We start from the raw sequence: 20,888 nt of genomic DNA, 5'->3' as shown, positions 1-20,888 counted from the left end.
ATGTTTTTCTTATCCACCTTCTTCATTACTTTATCCATCATTATCTCTTCTTTCCATATCCAATCCTTTTAATTCACTAACTTAAGCTTCTTCTTCCTCCTGGATAGTTTATCCAACTCTTTGTCCATTCTGAAATAAATATGGGGCTTCATCTGTCAACACAAGGCACCACATGGCTTTCTGGGCCCTGCTTCACATAAACTTCCTGATGGTGGGGCCCCTCCAAACCTTCTGTCTTCTCCACAGGAAACCAGCACTGACTTCAGTCTCATGGCTTCTTTAAAGACGCCCTCCTTTTCAGATTCCTCTAAATATCCTCTAAGGTACCAACCTTTTCTGTCCATCATTTTTGTAAGCCAAGGTATTTGGACAGGGGACCCACGGTCTAGACTTGCACTGTCTAGTATGGTAGCATCTAGCTATAGCATGGCTATTAAAGTTAAAATTAAAAATTCAGTTCCACAGTTGCATTAGCCATGTTTCAAATGCTCAATAGCCACATATAGTAATAACAACTATATTGAATATTTCCATCATTACAAAAGGTTCTACTGGACAGATTAGGGTCTAGATTAGGGTTTCTCAGCCTTGGAAATATTGACATTTGGGGCCGGATAAGTCTTTGTTGAGGGGCTGGGAGGGGCCGTCCTGTGCACTGTAGGATGTTTAGCAGCATCCCTACCCTGTACCACCAATGCCAGTAGCATTCTTCCAGTTGTGACAACCAAAAATGTCTCCAGATGTTCCCAGACTCTGGTTAGATGAAACCATTCAATTATAGATTGTGTTTTGCTCACCCACAGAGAAGGGCAAGGTAAGTCAAAGAAAAAAATACGTTAAGATATACTTGGAGGAGGAGTTAAGATATACCTGGAGCAGGAGATAGAGTAAGCAAAGGAGACCAGAGAGTAGAAGATTTCCACAAAACTCTTGTGCAGTTTATTACAACTTTTTAGTAACAAGTCCGAGTCCTTCAATAAAGTGCAGTGAATTTTCTTTGGCTGCTCCCATGACACTTGGAGCACTCAAACAGGGTCATCATAAGGTACAGTGCCCCCACCCCACACCCTGAAAATATCAGGGAGAGTTTTGGATGATGTGTAGATTGATGATGTCTCCCATTGGGAGCATGAAGTGCAGGGCTGCCAAAAATCATCACATAATGATGTTAAAGATAACCAGGAGGCCTTACTAACTGGACAGGGTCACTCACACACATTCCTCCCCCCAACACAGGAAGGGAGTGTCACATCCTCCTTGACCTGCCCAATTCTGTGGCTTCTGACTTTTACAGCTCTTCAGGGTTAGCAGGCATTGAGAGCAATGTAGGGAAAAGTTACCACAGCCTGGGGTTCTACTGGCTACAACTCAACTATGCAGGTTTCCCAAAAGGTGGCCACCCATCCTAAGGGATGTCCTACAGTGAAGACACTTTTTAAAGACAATTGTCCACATTTATTTAACCATGGGCCCCTTCTTCTGAAATAACACCTATTGGATATGTTTTACCCAATGCTAACAAAAAGAAAAGAAGACCTGTATTCAACCTGAAATCTTCCATCTGCCCAGAAGGGTTTCCTTGCCACTCTAAAAGATTTCCATCTAGCAAGATGAAGGCACAAAAGAGGTCCTGTTATGGGCTCAGGAAATGGTCACGCTTGAGAATCACAGAGGTCACTGTATGGAACCAGGAGTTGGGAACTAAGAACAGAACAGGCCAGGATCAGGCATCAGGCACAACTAGATAGGCTGGTGATTTTCTGCTTTCTTATCAAGCCCTCAAGGCAGGAGACCACTGAAAATTAATAAGGTCTATAGCACCTGGGCTGTAGGGACACAGAAATCAGGCTGACACCTGCCCACTCAGTCCAGGGCCACAAAGAGCAGTGACAGAGGTTCAGGAACTGGGCATTAGAGAGGTTTAGAGAACTAGTGGGATAACTCAACAAAACAAAATAAATTACAGGCTGAAAGTCTCCTGCAGTCTCAAGCAAGGCACTGTGTGGTGTTAATACTCTAAAGATGAATAAAGCAAAGCCCATGCCTTCCATGTGCTCACAATCAGCCCCTATGGACCAATGCTGATGGTGGTGGTGATACTCTTAACCTATTGTTTAATCCTGGCAAATGTGAGGCTGGGATGGAGGGACTGCCTGGTCCAGGATCATGAATTATAATTATCTGAACACTAGAATGTTCTGTAAATACACAGTTAAAATAAAGATATAAGAGGGCAGGGACTAAATAGTGCTCACCTGTGTTTTCGCCTCCATATACCATGTCTGGTTTACAGAAGCCATTCAATAAACATTGACTGATACTGAATGAAGTAATAAAGGTAAGGCTTGTCTATCTCACATGATACATTCCCCCAGAAGGCAGTGACTTTTTCTTTTATTTTGTGTGCGCTCCATAGATTATTCAGGTGATAGGTATACAGTAGATACTTAGACAAGAATAGTTGATAGTATCCAAAATACAAGAAATGATAACATTTGCATCAGACAGGATCCCAACAGGAAACAGACGGAACATTTAAATTAGGATAGTTTGCGGAGACTAATTTGAAAGGGACTATTTGCAAAGTTGGGGACACAGTGTTGGGGATACTGTTGAAATTCAGGATTGTAGCAGAAACACTGTTACCAATCCTGGAGGAAAGAGATTAGAGGAAGGATTAATTACAAGAACCAGAAAGGAGAAAGTCTTAGAGTGAAGAACGATGACCTTAGGTCGAGGGCCACGGGCAGCCCAAGGCAACCCCACAAGGAGGGAGGCTCAGAGAATAATTAGCCTGACCTCGCTCTCCCTGCCTGGATCTCCTACGGGGACTCTGCCGTTGGTGGAAGGCAGGGGGCACAGGAACCCTTGTGTAGTCCTCACAGGCAGCCTCCCGGGTACAGGGAGGGAGAGAAGAGAAGGGTAGAGAGCAGAACAGGAGGAGAAAAAGGAAGATTTCCTTAACAATAGGTGATTGCTATCCCTGAACTGGTGGTGTCTGGAAATGTTTAAGGTGCCAATTCATGGGACTTCCCTGGTGGCGCAGTGGTTAAGAATCCGCCTGCCAATGCAGGGGACGCAGGTTCGATCCCTGGTCCGGGAAGACCCCACATGCTGCAGAGCAACTAAGCCCGTGCGCCACAACTTCTGAGTCTATGTACTGCAACTACTGAAGCCTGCGTGCTCTAGGGCCCGTGTGCCGCAGCTACTGAGGCTGCATGCCACAACTACTGAAGCCCGAGGGCCTAAAGCCCGGGCTCCACAACAAGAGAAGCCACTGCAGTGAGAAGCCCGCGCACCGCAGCAAAGAGTAGCCCCCACTCGGCGCAACTAAAGAAAGCCCGCGTGCAGCAACAAAGACCCAACGCAGCCAAAAAAAAAAAAAAAAAAAAAAAAAAGATGCCAATTCATGATCAATTTTTCCATGATGTAATGAGAAAGAATCACTTTAAAACTCTTATTCTGTATTGATGATCAATAACTGAGTGTTTGGAGTACCACTCTAATTTAAAAATGGGATTTCATCCAGGCCAAAAATCAAATCCCAATCAACAGGAAAGTTAAGTTCAAATAACAGAGAAATTATGAACCTTAATTCTGCCAGATCTAAAGGTCAGCCAAAAATACAGACTCTGGACTCCTGGTTAGAGGTGAAGGTGTGATACTTCCCATCAGGAAAACTGATCAAAGGATAATATATTGCTGCATATAACTAAAGCTTCTATTGTTAGAGAATATGGCAGAACTCAGTATTTGGGGGTTTCTCAATGGAATAGGGGGAAGGAAACGTGCCCAAACCTCCTAAGGAAAAACTACTACCATGCATTAGAACACAGACAGTTGAGGACTGGGAAATTCATGAAGAAAGTCAATGAGAAAAACTCTCTTACCTTGAAGGCTGCTACTTTTCCAAAGCGAGTGGAGAGGAAAACATTATCCATCAAATGACAAAAAAATAACACAATGGAATACTGGAAAGAAGAGGCTAAGAAGAATTCTGATGTGGTCTCAGCAATAAAAGAAACAAAACCAAAACATCTTTATCATATTTTAACTTTGGTGAGTATATGGCCTGCAGCCTTTTGACATTTATTAGCAAACCACAGCAAGGGAAAGAAGAAGATCCTTCAGTTTTCTCCTCTCTCCTGCCTTAATCATAGGCATACAGCCAACTTATTATACTTGATTTGCAAAGATTTACAGTCACAAAATAAATATGTAAGTGTTCATTATCTATATGTTCATTAATTCCTGGAAAATCATAATATATTCAGAATCTTTACAGTTAAATTAATTGCTACTTCCCATACTCAGTCTGGAATTTGATGTTTTCTTTCTCAAGAGACATATGCATGGCTACTGCCTGTTCAGTGCAAGCTGTACTCATCATAATGAGCACTTATCAAAATTTCAGACTCATCTGCAAGGAGTACACTTTGTTCCGTTGTTCAAGCATATAACACACACAGCAAGTTGCAAATACAAGATATGCACAACTGATAAATGATGACTAGTTTATATGCACAGACTGCAAAAGGAAAAGCCAACTGACTATAACTGGCAATCTCATTTGCCTTGCCATAAATTAATAGAACAACCAGAAGAGAAAGGTATCTTCCTTTGCCTTTGGGCCATTTAATTATCATGAACATTTGGCAGGAGTATTCTAACTAAGATACAGTCTATACTCACTTTTATGGATTCAGTAGTTTATATTCTTCATGGAACTAAATATTCTTTTTTTCCTTTAAACATGTTTATTGGAGTATACTTGCTTTACAATGGTGTGTTAGTTGCTGCTTTACAACAAAGTGAATCAACTATACATATACATATATCCCCATATTTCCTCCCTCTTGCATCTCACTCCCACACCCACATCCCACTCCTCTAGGTGGTCACACAACACCGAGCTGATCTCCCTGTGCTATGCGGCTGCTTTCCACTAGCTATCTATTTTACATTTGGTAGTGTATATATGTCCATGCCACTCTCTAACTTTGTCCCAGCTTACCCTTCCCCCTCCCCGTGTCCTCAAGTCCATTCTCTATGTATGCGTCTTTATTCCTATCCTGCCCCTAGGTTCTTCAGAACCACTTTTCCTTTTTTTCGATTCCATATATATGTGTTAGCATATGGTATTTGTTTTTCTCTTTCTGACTTACTTCACTCTGTATGACAGTCTCTAGGTCCAACCACCTCACTACAAATAACTCAATTTCGTTTCTTTTTATGGCAGAGTAATATTCCATTGTATATATGTGCCACATCTTCTTTATCCATTCATCTGTTGATGGACACTTAGTTTGTTTCCATGTCCTGGTTATTGTAAACAGAGTTGTAATGAACATTACTGTACATGACTCTTTTTGAATTATGGTCTTCTCAGGGTAGATGCCCAGTAGTGGGATTGCTGGGTCGTACGGTAGTTCTATTTTTAGTTTTTTAAGGAACCTCCATACTGTTCTCCATAGTGGCTGTATCAATTTACATTCCCACCAACAGTGCAAGAGGGTTCCCTTTTCTGCACACCCTCTCCAGCATTTATTGTCTGTAGATTTTTTTTTTTTTTTTTTTTTTTTTGCGGTAGGCGGGCCTCTCACTGTTGTGGCCTCTCCCCTTGCAGAGCACAGGCTCCGGACGCGCAGGCTCAGCAGCCATGGCTCACGGGCCCAGCCGCTCCGCGGCATGTGGGATCCTCCCAGACCGGGGCACGAACCCGTGTCCCCTGCATCGGCAGGCGGACTCTCAACCACTGCGCCACCAGGGAAGCCCTGTAGATTTTTTTGATGATGGCCATTCTGACTGGTGTGAGGTGATACTTCATTGTAGTTTTGATTTGCATTTCTCTAATAATTAGTGATGTTGAGCATCCTTTCATGTATTTGTTGGCAATCTGTATATCTTCTTTGGAGAAACGTCTCTTTAGGCCTTCTGCCCATTTTTGCACTGGGTTTTTTTTTTTTTTTTGATATTCAGCTCATGAGCTGCTTGTAAATTTTGGAGATTAATCCTTTGTCAGTTGCTTCATTCGCAAATATTTTCTCCCATTCTCAGGGTTGTCTTTTCATCCTGTTTATGGTTTCCTTTGCTGTGCAAAAGCTTTTAAGTTTCATTTGGTCCCATTTGTTTATTTTTGTTTTTATTTCCATTTCTTTAGGAGGTGGCTCAAAAAGGATCTTGCTGTGATTTATGTCATAGAGTGTTCTGTCTATGTTTTCCTCCAAGAGTTTTATAGTGTCTGGCCTTACATTTAGGTCTTTAATCCATTTTGAGTTTATTTTTATGTATGGTGTTAGGGAGTGTTCTAATGTCATTCTTTTTCATGTAGTTTTCCAGTTTCCCCAGCACCACTTACTGAAGAGGCTGTCTTTTCTCCATTGTATATTCTTGCCTCCTTTATCAAAGATAAGGTGACCATACGTGCGTGGGTTTATCTCTGGGCTTTCTATCCTGTTCTGGTGATCTATATTTCTGTTTTTCTGCCAGTGCCATAATGTCTTGATTACTGTAGCTTTGTAGTATAGTCTGAAGTTCGGGAGCCTGATTCCTCCAGCTCCATTTTTCTTTCTCAAGATTGCTTTGGCTATTCGGGGTCTTTTGTGTTTCCACACAAATTGTGAAATTTTTTGTTCTAGTTCTGTGAATAATGCCATTGGTAGTTTGATAGGGATTACACTGAATCTGTAGATTGCTTTGGGTAGTAGAGTCATTTTCACAATGTTGATTCTTCCAATCCAAGAACATGGTATATCTCCCCATCTATTTGTATCATCTTTAATTTCTTTCATCAGTGTCTTATAGTTTTCTGCATACAGGTCTTTTGTCTCCTTAGGTAGGTTTATTCCTAGGTATTTTATTCTTTTTGTTGCAATGGTAAATAGGAGCATTTCCTTAATTTCTCTTTCAGATTTTTCATCATGAGTGTAAAGGAATGCAAGAGATTTCTGTGCATTAATTTTGTATCCTGCTACTTTACCAAATTCATTGATTAGCTCTAGTAGTTTTCTGGTAGCATCTTTAGGATTCTCTATGTATAGTATCATGTCATTTGCAAACAGTGAGAGCTTTACTTCTTCTTTTCTGATTTGGACTCCTTTTATTTCTTTTTCTTCTCTGATTGCTGTGGCTAAAACTTCCAAAACTCTGTTGAATAATAGTGGTGAGAGTGGGCAACCTTGTCTTGTTCCTGATCTTAGTAGAAATGCTTTCAGTTTTTCACCATTGAGGACGATGCTGGCTGTGGGTTTGTCATATATGGCCTTTATTATGTTCAGGCAAGTTCCCTCTATGCCTACTTTCTGGAGGGTTTTTATCATAAATAGGTGTTGAATTTTGTCGAAAGCTTTTTCTCCATATATTGAGATGATCATATGGTTTTTATCCTTCAGTTTGTTAATATGGTGTATCACATTGATTGATTTGCATATAATGAAGAATCCTTACATCCCTGGGATAAACCTCACTTGATCATGCTGTATGATCCTTTTAATGTGCTGTTGGATTCTGTTTGCTAGTAGTGTGTTGAGGATTTTTGCATCTATGTTCATCAGTGATAATGGCCTGTAGTTTTCTTTCTTTGTGACATCTTTGTCTGGCTTTGGTATCAGGGTGATGTTGGCCTCATAGAATGAATTGGGGAGTGTTCCTCCCTCTGAGAAGGATAGGTGTTAGCTCTTCTCTAAATGTTTGATAGAATTCACCTGTGAAGCCATCTGGTCCTGGGCTTTTGTTTGTTGGAAGATGTTTAATCACAGTTTCAATTTCAGTGCTTGTGATTGGTCTGTTTATATTTTCTATTTCTTCCTGGTTCAGTCTCAGAAGGTTGTGCTTTTCTAAGAATTTCTCCATTTCTCCCAGGTTGCTGATTTTATTGGCAGAGTTACTTGTAGTAATCTCTCATGATCCTTTGTATTTCTGCAGTGTCAATTGTTACTTCTCCTTTTTCATTTCTAATTCTATTGATTTGAGTCTTCTCCCCTTTTTCCTTGATGAGTCTGGCTAATGCTTTATCAATTTTGTTTATCTTCTCAAAGAACCAGCTTTTAGTTTTATTGATCTTTGCTACTGTTTCCTTCCTTTCTTTTTTTTTTTAATATTTATTTATTTATTTATGGCTGTGTTGGGTCTTCGTTTCTGTGCATGGGCTTTCTCTAGTTGTGGCAAGCGGGGGCCATTCTTCATCACGGTGCGCAGGCCTCTCACAATCGCGGCCTTTGTTGTTGCGGAGCACAGGCTGCAGACGCGCAGGCTCAGTAGTTTTGGCTCATGGGCCCAGTTGCTCCGCGGCATGTGGGATCTTCCCAGACCAGGACTCGAACCCGTGTCCCCTGCATTGGCAGGCAGATTCTCAACCACTGCACCACCAGGGAAGCCCCTTCCTTTCTTTTTCATTTATTTCTGATCGGATCTTTATAATTTGTTTCCTTCTGCTAACTTTGGGGGTTTTTGTACTTCTTTCTTTAATTGTTTTAGGTGTAAGGTTAGGTTGTTTATTTGAGATGTTTTCTGTTTCTTGAGGTAGGTTTGTATTGCTGTAAACTTTCCCCTTAGAACTGCTTTTGCTGCATCCCATAGGTTTTGGGTCATTGTGTTTTCATTGTCATTTGTTTCTAGGTATTTTTTTTGATTTACTCTTTGATTTCTTCAGTGATCTCTTTGTTATTAAGTAGTGTATTTTTTAGCCTCCTTGTGTTTGTATTTTTTACAGATTTTTTCCAGTAATTGATATCTAGTCTCATAGCATTATGGTCAGAAAAGATACTTGATACAATTTACTTTTCTTAGATTTACCAAGGCTTGATTTGTGACCCAAGATATGATCTATCCTGGAGAATGTTCCATGAGCACTTGAGAAGAATGTGTATTCTGTTGCTTTTGGATGGAATGCCCTATAAATATCAATTAAGTCTATCTCATTTAATGTCATTTAAAGCTTGTGTTTCCTTATTTATTTTCATTGTGGAAGATCTGTCCATTGGTGAAAGTGGGGTGTTAAAGTCCCCTACTATGATTGTGTTACTGTCAATTTCCCCTCTTATGGCTGATAGCATTTGCCTTAACTATTGAGGTGCTTCTATGTTGGGTGCATAAATATTTACAATTGTTATATTTTCTTCTTAGATTGATCCCTTGATCATTATGTAGTGTCCTTCTTTGTCTCTTGTGATAGTCTTTATTTTAAAGTCTATTTTGTCTGATATGAGAATTGCTATTCCAGCTTTCTTTTGATTTCCATTTGCATGGAATATCTTTTTCCATCCCCTCACTTTCAGTCTGTATGTGTCCCTAGGTCTGAAGTGGGTCTCTTGTAGACAGCATATATACAGGTCTTGTTTTTGTATCCATTCAGCCAGTCTATGTCTTTTGGTTGGAGCATTTAATCCATTTACATTTAAGGTAATTATTGATATGTACGTTCCTATGACCATTTTCTTAATTGTTTTGGGTTTGTTATTGTAGGTCTTTTCCTTCTCTTGTGTTTCTTGCCTAGAGAAGTACCTTTAGCATTTGTTGTAAAGGTGGTTTGGTGGTGCTGAATTCTCTTAGCTTTTGCTTGTCTGTAAAGGTTTTAATTTCTCTGTCAAATCTGAATGAGATCCTTGTTGGGTAGAGTAATCTTGGTTGTAGGTTTTTTCCTTTCATCACTTTAAATATGTCCTGCCACTCCCTTCTGGCTTGCCGAGTTTCTGCTGAAGATCAGCTGTTAACTTTATGGGGATTCCCTTGTATGGTATTTTTTGTTTTGCCCTTTCTGCCTTTAATAATTTTTCTTTGTATTTAATTTTTGATAGTTTAATATGTGTCTTGGTGTGTTTCTCCTTGGATTTATCCTGTATGGGATTCTCTGTGCTTCCTGGACTTGATTAACTATTTCCTTTCCCATATTAGGGAAGTTTTCAACTATAATCTCTTCAAATATTTTCTCAGTCCCTTTCTTTTTCTCTTCTCTGGGACCCTTATAATTTGAATGTTGGTGCATTTAATGTTGTCCCAGAGGTCTCTGAGACTGTCCTCAATTCTTTTTATTCTTTTTTCTTTATTCTGCTCTGCAGTTGTTATTTCCACTATTTTATCTTCCAGATCACTTATCTGTTCTTCTGCCTCAGTTATCCTGCTATTGATTCCTTCTAGAGTATTTTTAATTTCATTTATTGTGTTGTTCATCATTGTTTGCTCTTGAGTTCTTCTAGGTCCTTGTTAAACATTTCTTGTATTTTCTCCATTCTATTTCCAAGATTTTGGATATCTTTACTATCATTACTCTAAATTCTTTTTCAGTTAGACTGCCTATTTCCTCTTCATTTGTTTGGTCTTGTGGGTTTTTACCTTGCTCCTTCATCTGCTGTGTGTTTCTCTGTCTTCTCATTTTGCTTAACTTACTGTGTTTGGGGTCTCCTTTTTGCAGGCTTCAGGTTTGTAGTTCCCATTGTTTTTGGTGTCTGTCCCCAGTGGCTAAGGTTGGTTCAGTGGGTTGTGTAGGCTTCCTGGTGGAGGGGACTGGTGCCTGTGTTCTGGTGGATGAGGCTGTATCTTGTCTTTCTGGTGGGCAGGACCGCGTCCAGTGGTGTGTTTTGGGGTGTCTGTGACCTTATTATGATATTAGGCCACCTCTCTGCTAATGGGTGGGGTTGTGTTCCTGTCTTGCGAGTTGCTTGGCATAGGGTGTCCAGAACTGTGCTTGCTGGTCGTTGAGTGGACCTGGGTCTTAGTGTTGAGATGGAGATCTCTGGGAGAGCTTTCGCCATTTGATATTACATGGAGCTGGGAGGCCTCTGGTGGACCAATGTTCTGAACTCAGCTCTCCCACCTCAGAGGCACAGGCCTGACACCTGGCCGGAGCACCAAGACCCTGTCAGCCACACGGCTCAGAGCCATGACCTCCAACTTTGATGTGCCACAAAAAGCCCTGGAGACACTGTGAAGGAAGATTCTGGTTTGGTCTCTTGGACGGGGGCCAAGTCACTGCATTTTTAACAAGCACCCATGTTACCCACACTGCCAGGCCAGGACCACACTCTGAGAAAGAAGACCTAAATATTCTTATTCACTAATTCAACCACAATTATTAATTGAGCACCTACTGCACACACCAAACAGTGTTGCAGGTACTGGAGATATATCAGCAAAGAAGATAGGCAAGGTCCCTGCCCTCATTGAGCTTACCTTCTAGGGGAGATGGCGAATTATAGTAAATAGGTAAAGAAGTAAATAAGAACTTTAGATAGTGACCTTTCTTCTAAGAATAAAATAAAACAGGTAATGGGATGAAGAGAAACAGAGGAAGGAGAATTTAGGTGAAATATTCAGGGAAGGCCACTCTGAGGAGTTGACAGGTAAGTCTTGAACAATAGGAATAAGTCAGCCATGTGGAGCTATGGGGAAAGAGCATTGCAGACAAAGAAGAGCTAAAGGTATAAGCCCTGAGGTGGGGATGAGCTGGGGACACTTGAGTAAGAAGGTCAGTAAGTGAGAGGGAAATGATAGGAGATAAGACAGCACCAGTAGCCAGATACCAGACCATGAAGTGCCTTATAGGGCAAGGAATCTGGATTTTGTTTCAGGAGTGATGGGAGGCTGCCATAGGGTTTGGGGACAGAGAGGGTATGATCTCTGTTAAAAGGATAACTCTGGCTCTGAATGGAGAAGAGATTGTAAGAGAGAGAAGGCCACTGCAGTCATTCAAGTAAGAGAAGATGGTGGTTGGAACTATGGTGGGAAAAGGGACAGACTGAGGACATATTCTGGAGACAAACCTGCTGGCAGATTGAATGGGGATAGGCTCAGGGAGAGAAAAACTTTAAAAAATAACCCCTAGGTTTTTGACCTAAGCAACTAGGTATTGTCATTAACTGAAAGGGGGAAGAAAAGGAGAAAAGCAGGTATGAGGTAGGTGGAGTGGCTATGCAGGGGATTCAAGAGTTGCATTTTACACATATTATATTTGAGATACCTATTAGATATACAAATGGAGGTATAAAGCAGACAGTTGCACGTATGTATCTGGAGTTCTGGAGAAAGGTCAGACATACTTTTTTTTCATCTAAATGAAAAATATTATTAGATAAATAAACTCAAGAGTGGTGGGGACTGCATGTTTAAATTTACTCTGGAGGCAACTGTACCTCAAATATCAAAGTGCTGAAAAAACACACGACAGTGTGAAGTAGTAACTATAAAACCCAAACCTGAAATATCACTTTTGATTTGTCTGCTTGATGTTCCTACCAGCTTAGCTCTAGTATTCCTCCACCAAAAGACATATGACTGACAACTCCTTGTAGCAGAGAATTACCACAGTCAGGAAAACAATAATATGGGCCTAGCTAATGAAGATTTGAAATACTGTACTGATTCAGAAGCAGATGTGTTGATTTGCTAGCCCAAGCCTGAACACAACAGTCCCTCACTGACAATAACTAGGAAGAGGCAACCTCAGGAAAGATCTGTCAGTCCTGCTACTTCAAAAGAAGAGAAAATTCTATGAGGGGCAACTGACTAAAAGGTGTTAATGCCTTTTTTGGGGGGTGTTGTAGATCAATAGAATTTCATAGAGATATAAACACCTTCTGACTGGTTGTTCCTCAACACAGTATCAGCTCCTGCTTGATTGGCTTTCTTACTCAACTACACATTCATCCATTCATCTTACTCAGTAGATGATTCATCATGGATTCAAAAAGGGAGAAAAGGAAGGCAAAAAGCATTTCAGCTCTTATAAGTAGAACCCTTAAAGTCCCAATAAGTATTACCTTATAAATTATACAATAAAACAAGTTCAAATAAGAAGCCAATGTGTTGAATTTAATGGACATGCAAATATCGAGAATTTTTACTTGGGCTGATTTCTTTACAGTGAGGTCTAACCCCACAAAACCCCTTTGTAAGATCAATAGGGCAGGAAGTGGCAAAGTCATAATCAGTGACCTTAGATCTTTTTGAAGTGCAAAGAAGCAGAGTAACAGCCTACAGGATAAAACTAACATCACACCTTTGAATCAGTAAGTGAAGAGAGAAGATCATTAACAGCTAACCTATTCTTTAGTGAGACTTTCAAAACCAATTAGAAAGTCTCTGAAAAATGTTATATTTATGTTTAATAGTTTAGTCCTTCTAAGAATTCTCCCCCACACCCATACATTTCAGAATTTAAAAAAAAAAAAAACCCTCCCAAAGCATAGTAATTTTCCTTTTGGGAACTTCTTTTTCTACTTTTAGTGTAAATCTGAGAGATTATTTGGTGGTTTCTGTGCAAGTCTAATAAATGACAGTAATGGCACCCAGGGGGTAAGAATACAGTGTATATACACTTCAAGTTTTACCTTAAACGTGCCATGTGAAGATATAGACTTTAAGAACATGCTGCATTCAAAAGGTTTGGCAACATAGATTGAAAGTGATCATTAAGACCCTCTGAATACGGAATCCCGCCTCCTTCCAAAAAGTATATTACTGCAGTTCAATCCTGAGACATCCTTTGGGCAGTGTGTTATGTTTCTCCAATCTTCCAACCCCCACCCCCTCAAAAAATCTTGTGCATCTTAGATCTTAGTCTGCTTTTCCTTAGTTTCAACATATTTATACACCCATAGAGAGGACAGGAGGAAAAAAGAGAAGAAAAAAGAAGAGAGAAGGAAGAAAGCAAAAGGCCATCAATGTTCACTTTAACATGGCAGAGTTAAGAAGTGGTAAATGCTGTCAAAAGCACATGGTCTAACAGTGCATCCATGCTCTCAGCCTCTCTTCTCAAAGTTTCCTCCTCTTCTGTCTCCCTTCCTCTGTTTTCCTCCCTTTAGCTACCTCCTCCCACCCCAGTCTCTATGCCACCAATGGACACCATGCAGAAGCAGTCCGAAAACCAAATGATGGATATGTTTCAACAGTCGTAATAAATTAGTGTAGCATATTAGAATTAGCCAGTTTAAAGAATTGGTTTGAGCCAAGCTAAGTATTCCAAATTAGTGATTCCTCATTCAACAAATTTGGGGAAAAAAAACACAACAAAACGATGTTTTGTTATTTCCAATCAGACCTCACAACAAGCAATAAAAGTCTGATAGGATTTATCTGACATGTAATCAAATCATGTCCCCTAGCTATTTCTAGTCTTTTAATAGGAAAAATGACCACAGGAGACCTAAATAATATTTCAGTTCCACCACTTCTAGGCTTTCTCCCAAAATTTCGCAAATGTTTGGGGTTCTAGAGCATGAAAAGAATGCAGGCACCTCAAATGCTTCTAATTCATGGGCCTAAAGTTCTCTGGAAACAAGTTATACAAGGATACTATTTGCTAAAAGGAGTAGTTGGGCTCCAGGGTGGGGCGGGGGGCGGGGAGGAAGGAGGTGGATCTGCTAGGAACTAAGATGTTCTGAGTCAAAAGACAGCCTCTGGGAGGGAGTTTCTGCACACAGGCTTCCCTCCCAGGATACCAGCAACCAAGGATGCGCTTCCTCCTGTTAAGTTCTACAAAGCAAACAAAACTTGTCATCCTCACTCCAACAATGCACATAGATAAGGGAGGCCAAAATTCCTTTAAGAACCAATGAAATAAATGGCAAATTATCTCAATTACACTAAATGATTCTACCACAATCTGCAAGAACATTTACATGTTCTTTTCTGAATAGCGTTCTGCCAGATATTAAACACTCTCCAAATGCCAGCAACATGAAGGGTATCACACATACTGAATTAAACACAGGCTCTACATTCCAAACACGGAGACAACACAGGAAAGACTCAAACTTCCTTTAGGCATATGCTAGGCATGGCTGGATCTTGGGTAACCCTTACAGTGCCGGAAAGGCCTCCCTGAAATTAAGCTGGAGAATAATTCTCTAAGAGTGAGAGTCTAATTGTAGGGTAGTGTGACTTTATTCAGATAGGCAGCCTTTTTCCTTCCTACTCAGAAATATTGTGTGTGTTCAGGAGGGTAGGGAATAGGGAGTATTTCAAGGTAATATTTCAAGAAAAGATGATGAGAAAGGGGAGGAAATAGCATAAAGCAAGAACATAGCAGTGAAAGAAGTTTTCCATACTAGTTTTGTATAATGCCTGGCATGTAGGTGGACATATGAGTTAAAAGTTATTCCATTCTTCCTACTTATTTGGGGCTGATTTTATAGAACAAAACAACGTAACAACATCAAAACATCTGCAAAGATAAAATCTAGGGACTTTTCAAAACCCAGAGCATGTTTGGAGAGGGGGTGGGGAACGGGAAGAGGCAACAGAAGTTAGAGGAGGATAAAATAGTTACAAAACTGGCTTTTGAACAAAAGCAAATAGGAGCATAAAACACTTATGAGCGTTTTCATTCATACGATTTCTTCCTAAATCAATGAAAACATTTGCTTATGATAGATTTACACCACAGTGAAACTCTTGACAACTTCAAAATCAACTTCATGTTTGGGTTCCATTCTTTCAGGTGATGAATAGTGGGAAATCAGTGAAGGAATGTCACTTGAAGTCAGTCATTTATCATGAACCAAAATGGCTAAGTGCCCCATAAACTGCAATGATCCATTTCCTATTAGCATCACACAACAGAAGGCAGCCTCATCTGCATTAACAAGTCTTATGACCTCCGCAGGCAGAGAGGCTAATGTTAGGAAATAGGTTATTTTTGTTCTGTTATAAATGTTCATTATTATACCATAAAAAAAATTTAAGGATAAAAACTACTGATTGATTTATTAAGGAATTCTTTTAAAAGGTTTTCCCCATCTTAGGCTTTTTTATTATATTTTTACAAATTTAATCCTGGTAAAGTAGTTTCACTCTTTTTGGTCAAGCTCTACCTGGTTTTCTGTATGTAATACATGCTTCTTTTACCATAATGTCAAATATCAGGACAGACTACAATTAAAATAATTCCCTGCTCCCCACAAAATTTAGGTGACACTGACAGTTTTTCAATGTCCCAAGTTTCAAAATATATATCCCTTTTAAATTTGGGCAAATACTAGGTTTCGTAATTCCAAGAAAAGGTATGAAAATAGCATGTCATGATTTGAAACTAAGTAAAACTGTTAAAGCAGTTAAGTTCAATACTTTCCCATAAAACAGTCTAACAGTATAAACGTGTTAGTGGGTCACATCCATATGACTAGTGACACTCTTGCCTACAAACATGGTCAGGAGTTACCTTCCTCAAACAAATGGTATCACTTCCAAACAGAGAGAAAAAAGAAAAACAAACCCAAATGGCAAGATGAGAAAAGCAACTAAGGAAAATGGGTACCATATAAAAAGATTAGGAAAATCGGACTATTTACTAAGATACTATACATCTATAATTTTTTAAAACCTCCTCCTTTGAAATGAATCACACACACAAAAAAGATTTTATCTGAAGGTACCATTTTGGCTTAATTTTTAACGGCAGAATATAGCTCAAAATACCCTATGTATTTTTACTGTATCTTTGAAGATTCTTCAGCCTTCCCTCCACCCCTTCATTTTTTTCCCTCAAAAGAAACATTAACAAACTTGGAAAACAAAAAAGTATATGGCAAACTATTTTTAACCATTTACACTCAATTATGAGCACCCCGAGAACAATTTCATAGTCACAAATTCCCAGGGGGACAAAGAGGAATTAGACATGGTCCATGTCCTCAAGGTGCTTATAGTCTATTGAGGGATATAGGATACATTGATAAATAAGAAAAAAAATTTAAAAACCCTAAGTGCATTATTACAAAATAAGTATTGAAATATATTAAATATATCATAGAACTTTTCAAATATCAGGACTAAAAAAAATACTTCTTGACTCATTAAAGAGAATTTTAGGAAATAAGAGAGAAAAAGAGATAGAACAAACTATGACCTGGGGTGACGGGAAGAATTCATGGAAGGGGACAACTTAAGATTGGTGTCTAAGAATGAGCAGTTTAGCGTACTGATAATTTCAACATTTTTTTTTCCAAACAAAATAATCTCCTGGAACATACAGGTTCCCATGTAAGTGTTGTCCCAACTAGAACGTATCATTCTGAGTCTCCACATCAGCCAGCCTTTCATACTTGGACTTTTAACCTCTGCATTTCCTGAAATTCTCCCTCGCTGCCCATTCACCAAATGATGACCATCACTGTTATCCTTTCTCCTTTGAAATCACTAATAACCCTCAAGTCAGATGATCCCACCCACCAAGAACTAGAGGATCCTGCAGAGTTAGGGCTGAATGTTTATCACCTTATTTATGCCAAGTAGATCTTAATCATCAGAAACTTTCCTGACTCTTTGAGAGAATGCCATACAAGGATAAACTAAAATAAAAAAATTTATAAGGTGTCTCCAAAAAGGTACAAAGATATCTGTTGTAGTTCCTTCCAAGCTTTGCCCTGGAGATTTGGGGACAGGTATTTATATGTTATACAGATTCCTAAGCATGACCATGCTCTTAACTCTTGGTCTCTCTCACCGTGTGTGAGAATTATTACAACTGCCCTCTACTATGTCTCCTAGACCCTACAATACCCCCCACCCAGTGCATTCTCTATGCTTCTGTCAGGAAAATCTTTCTAGACCACAGCATGATACACTTAACACCCTTTGATAAAAAAATCTTCAGGGGATCTCCACTACTGATATAGAGTGCAGTCCTATTCTTTAGCTGGTACTGCCCTGCCTTTTTTCCCCTCAAGGCACCCAGAGAAAATGCAAGAATATTTATGGAGCACATATAGATAACCAGAGACTTCTTGCAACAAGAAGTACAAGCATCCCTAATGGCTTGAGGGCAAAGCAGTATCACTGCCCACCTGTAATTCATTCCTAGCCCAGTAGAAGGCTGGGAATATCTGGTTAGGTAATCTGCCCTCTTCAACCATATCTCTCATTTTTTCTCTAGAGCAAGGCTTCTCAAACTTTACTGTGAATACTGGCCACTTGGGATCTTGTGAAAATGAAAATTCTGATTCGCTAGGTCTGGGATGAGACTTGAAATTCAGCATTTCTAACAAGCTTCCAGGTGGGGCCGGCTCTCCTGGTCCGAGGACTGCACTCTAAGTAAGGAGACTATGGCAATGGTCCCCAACTGAGGCTGTACCTGAAAATCACCTGTGAAGCTTAAAAAAGCCAGCTGCCCAGGCTACAACTCAGACCAACCAGAATCTTTAGAATTGTTTTTAAAGCTCTGCAGGTGACTTTAATGTGCTGTCAAAGTTGCATTTTCTACTTCAGCCAAACAAACCGTTCTCTCATTATTCCCCCTTCCCTGTATCTCTGCCCCTTCTCTGCTCAGGTAAGTCCTGCCCTCCTTGTAGGACCTGTTGCTAGTCCTCCCTCTAGGAAGATGTCTCCAACTCTGGATAATATCTGCTGGACCCTCTGAGACCCTCTATACTGCCTGTCCCGTCCTTATCCTCTGTCTGCATCAGCAGTGGAATGTGTGCTGATCCAAACAGGTGCTGTTTATTACCCATCTTCACACTCTCAGGACCGGGCAGGTACAAATGTTAGATGTACCTTGCTATGACTTTGAGATGCACTTTTCGGGAAATTCAGCAAATAACAGCAAATGAGTTCTTTCGCATCTGAAGAGAAAAACACAAAACAAAAAAGTCCTCATAGAGCACAAGTGCTTTCTCAGCCAGGAAGGGATATTTTCAGGACTTGACCGTGTCTGCCAGACAGGTGCAGAGATCTCTCAGTTAAGTTCCTCTTCGTTAAGGATAGCAGAACTTCTAACCAGTCACTTAGATTAGCTCTCAGAAAAAGGCAAAAAGGAAGAAAGAAGCCAGAGCCCAGGGTCATGACCTTTAGGGTAAGATGTGGAGAGGCTCAAATAACAAGTCATTCCCCCCATGGAGAAGCAAGAATTCTCTGGGCATTATGGTCACGGGAGCCCATTCAAATTTGGGAATGAATGCACTGGGTTCTCCAATTTAACGGACTAATTCCCTAACCACTCCATTTGTGGATATAAAAGGCTCCTAGTGCCATAAATATACAGAAAAAGAAAGGAATTGTCAATATAGGTATTTTCAAAACCTGAGTTCATGAAATGCTTAGTTAATAGAGTAGACTATCTCATATCAGTCTCTTGGCCAGAAAATATTGTCAATATGAAATCAGAAAATTAAAACAAAAACAAAAACAGGTGGACTTCTAGTGGTGAGAGTGAGTCACAGAAGACAGACCAAGGGAAATCCATCACAATTCCAAACTGAGAAAAATTTAAATTGAGAGATTGAGGGTCACTGATAAAGATATTGATCTCTGAAGTAAAATAGGCCTGGATTCAAATCCTGACTCTGTCCACTCTGTGTCCTCAGGCAAATTCCTTTGCCTTTCTAGGCCTCAGTTTTCTCTCCGTAAAATGGGGATCCTAAGGGCAACTCACGCATCTATTTTAAGTGATAAATGTGGCCATTTCTCCAACAATGTATACCACACAATAAGTGCTAAAAATGTTAAATTTGTTTTTAATCTGTTAAATTAGGCCTTTCCCACAAGAGCCATGTCACATAGTGGTAATATTACAGTGACCTACACTTAGACCCTACCAAGCCACACACATTTTCCTGAACTTGCAGACTTTTTTTTTTTTTTTTTTTTTTTTTTGTGGTACGCGGGCCTCTCACTGTTGTGGCCTCTCCCGTTGCGGAGCACAGGTTCTGGATGCGCAGGCTCAGCGGCCATGGCTCACGGGCCTAGCCGCTCTGCAGCGTGTGGGATCTTCCCGGACTGGGGTACGAACCCATGTCCCCTGCATTGGCAGGCAGACTCTCAACCACTACGTCACCAGGGAAGCCCCAGACATGTTTTTAATGCCTCAATGCTTCTGCACACTATAGCTTTGGCCTGGAATGACCCTCTCAACTTCCTCCCCTCCTCCTCTGCCAAAATAATAATAATTAATACTACTATTATTAATTATTACTACTATTATTATTATTTTGTTTTGAAGTCTCACTTCCATACAAGCTCCTCTCCTCTGGGTGTTTTCCCTGTCACCTCCACCATCAGAGGCTGTCTCCTGTGCTCCTAGAACATATCAGAGGGACCTGTATTGGAGTACACTTCACACTCTGAATTGTGAGCACCTGTGTTTCTTTCTCTTCTTTGTGAATTTCTAGAGCCATGTTGTCCAAAGTGGTCACCACTAGCCTCATGTGCCACTATTAACATTTAAATTAATTAAACATAAATTAAAACTAAAATTCAGTTCATCAGTCTCATGAGCCACATTTCAAGTGTTCAAGAGACACATGCAGCTATGAATACTGTCTTGGGCCATCATCACAGAATATTCTGTTGAACAGCACTGTTCAACCTCTTGGGCAGTGATCATATCTTGTTTATTCCTAGTGCCTAGCACTTACTATAGTGAGTTTGTAAATGAATGACAATATCGACAAATACAGGCATGTCCATACATACTCTTTTGGCTGAATGAGAAAGGATTAATTATTCATTTATGTTTAAGCCTACAAGAGAAAATGTATATAAAATACCTAGCATAAAGGCCACCACAAGGCAGGCAATGAATAAAGGGTGCTTAATCATATGAACGAGTTTGTTGAAAAGTCGAATTCCTTGCTTTCTGATATAATTCGTAAAGGTATTCTGCCAGAAGACCATTAAGATTTTATTTTAAGGGAAGTCTCTACAATGGTTGAATGGTCAGTCCTATTTGTTAGTTTGGTTGTATCTTACTTGCCTAATCTTGCCAAGTCTACTTGCTCCTTAATCGTAGCACCAGAGTATATCCCTCCTCACGAGAGTATGAAAATCAGCTCTGTGATGTCTCCAACAGACTCAGACCAGGCAAGCAGCATGGCCAACAGAAGACATTTCTCCCGAAGCCAGATCAGGCTGCAAGACAACTCCTGTGAATCCTGCTTTCTTCCCTATGATTTCCCCAGCCT

The 20,888-nt window shown here is 40.1% G+C and overlaps 1 protein-coding gene across 2 annotated transcripts in view; it reads right to left on the bottom strand.

Moving 5' to 3' along the window:
- The window catches only part of GREB1L (GREB1 like retinoic acid receptor coactivator), a 258,611-nt gene that overhangs the window by 180,318 nt on the left and 57,405 nt on the right, over positions 1–20,888 (bottom strand). The gene's annotated exons all lie outside the window — the stretch shown is intronic.

This window comes from Mesoplodon bidens, assembly GCF_964165515.1.
Source record: "Mesoplodon bidens genome assembly, chromosome: 13".
In the NCBI taxonomy this organism is placed as follows: Eukaryota; Metazoa; Chordata; class Mammalia; order Artiodactyla; family Ziphiidae; genus Mesoplodon; species Mesoplodon bidens.
This window is presented reverse-complemented; position numbering and strand designations above follow the sequence as displayed.